This window comes from Nicotiana attenuata, unplaced genomic scaffold (assembly GCF_001879085.1).
Source record: "Nicotiana attenuata strain UT unplaced genomic scaffold, NIATTr2, whole genome shotgun sequence".
NCBI lineage: Eukaryota > Viridiplantae > Streptophyta > Magnoliopsida > Solanales > Solanaceae > Nicotiana > Nicotiana attenuata.
In genome coordinates this window covers 709,791-711,887 of record NW_017670346.1, presented here as the reverse complement: position 1 = coordinate 711,887, position 2,097 = coordinate 709,791, and positions in this window count along the sequence as shown.

The following is a 2,097-nucleotide window of genomic DNA, read 5'->3' as shown; positions in this document are numbered from 1 at the left end:
ACTCGAGCAAAGCTTTCAATGGGATTCTTTACTGGTTATTTTACTGATTCCTTTTCCTTGTTTTACAAACCAAGTACCACTAGACTTTTACCTTAAATGTCTTCTATGTATTTACCCTTATTTGCCTACCATGCACGAGATATTTACTTGATCTCCTTCCTTAAATAACTTCTGCCCATTAACGTTTGAATTTGGACTCCTTAATTAAAGGGAATCTATCGGCTGATTGATTTTAATTGGTACATAGTTCCTTAATTATTACTAAACTATGATCCTTGCCTTATTTGCTACACCTGTTTTCAATTATAAATACCCTGTTCTTTCATTAACACACAGACGATTTTTAAAATCACCACAACTCTCTTCTAAAACTCACACTCTTGCTTCCTGATTGTAATTTGGCTTCCCCAAATCTACTGCTTCTCCCTACTTGTTCTTCTGAACTGGTATGTCCTACTTTTGATTCAAGCATCAAATACAATGTGTTTACTTACAAGCTTCCTTTTTACTGCTTTATAGAGTTCAGCTTTAAGAAAAATAAATACATATGTCTTGCTATCTGTTTGTTGCAATGAATCCCTATGCCCATTCCCTTTATGTGTTTGGGCTGTATTTTAAGACATGACAACATGCAAAGTTGTTGTCATGGATTAAGACTGGGTCCTTTGGATGCTAGCCTCTTTCAATCTCCTATTCCCCTATTCCCTTACGTGTATAGAGTTTAGGTATAGCCTGGCAGCATATGAATTGCTGTCCATGGCTGAACCTGACCTTCAAAAGGTCCTAACTCTCTAATTTTTTGAGCTGACAAGCTGGTCAGGGGTGTGCCAGCAGCCCAGTTGCCAGGCATGACCACCAACCTGCCTTGGCTCCCCCCTTATTCCCTCTCATTGCACTTACACTTACACCTAGTCCTTAAGTCCTGCCCCCCTCTTGTGAACCTTGCTTTGGGAACCTTGAGTTCCCTCCGAACTTGGACACTTGAGGGCTGGCACTTCCACACTGCACTTTAATCTGTTCTGCAATAACATTTGGGATGTAAACACTGCCTAGAACTCTTGAAGTTCTTTGGAACTTTGACACATCCCAAATAAGAGAAAGGCTTCGAAAATCGACCCGGAAGTTGGTTCATCTCATATTGTTAGATATCGAGTCTGAATTAGGTTCCTTGGATGCAGCTTAAATTTCTGATGTAATTTTATTTTTCTGCCTGATTCATTTGGTCTGTAATAATTTGTAATAACTTATGGGGTTTAGTGAAGAAAGGGGAGGGTAACCATGTATGCAAAAGGGGGTAGAAAACCTGCCTATAAGATTTCTATTTTTCAGCATATTCTCACGTAGAAAACCTGTCTATAGGATTTCTATTTTTCAGCATGTTCTCATGTAGAAAACCTGTCTATAGGATTTCTATTTTTCAGCATGTTCTCATATAGATAACATGTCTATAGGATTTCTATTTTTCAGCATGTTCTCATATAGATATCATGTCTATAGGATTTCTAATCTCAGCATGTTCTCATATAGATACCCTGCCTATAGGATTTCTGCATGTAGAAAATATGCCTATAGGTCGTTTCTGATTGTTGCATATCCATTCCTCATTAGGCAAACATGTTTATAGGTCTTAATAACCAAATGCAATCAGATGTCACGTTCGTAATAAAATGCAACACCTAGATATCATGTTGTAGATTTTCTGCATTTTCTTCCATGTCTATAAAAGTGTTTAAAATTAACAACGCTAGAAAACATGCCTATAGGAACTGTCAATCAATTCTGAATTACCTCACTCGTTTTAAGGTAATCTGTCAGTAATAACGCGTTATCAATTGCAGAACTTGTATTATTCTGTTAAAACTGGCAACTCTTCTGTAACCTGTTTACTTCTTTTCTGAAACCAGTAGATATCATGTCTATAAGTTTCACCTAGGCAAGCCTTAGGGTAAAAGCTGTAACTGCATCAGTCTTCAATAATTGCAGCCAAGCGGACCTAATGCGGATTTCTTGTCTAAAAATATGGGTTGAACCAGTTCGCTTAACGTTTAGTTAAATTCAAAACCTAAATCAGTATATGTAAGGCATGCTAAAACTACA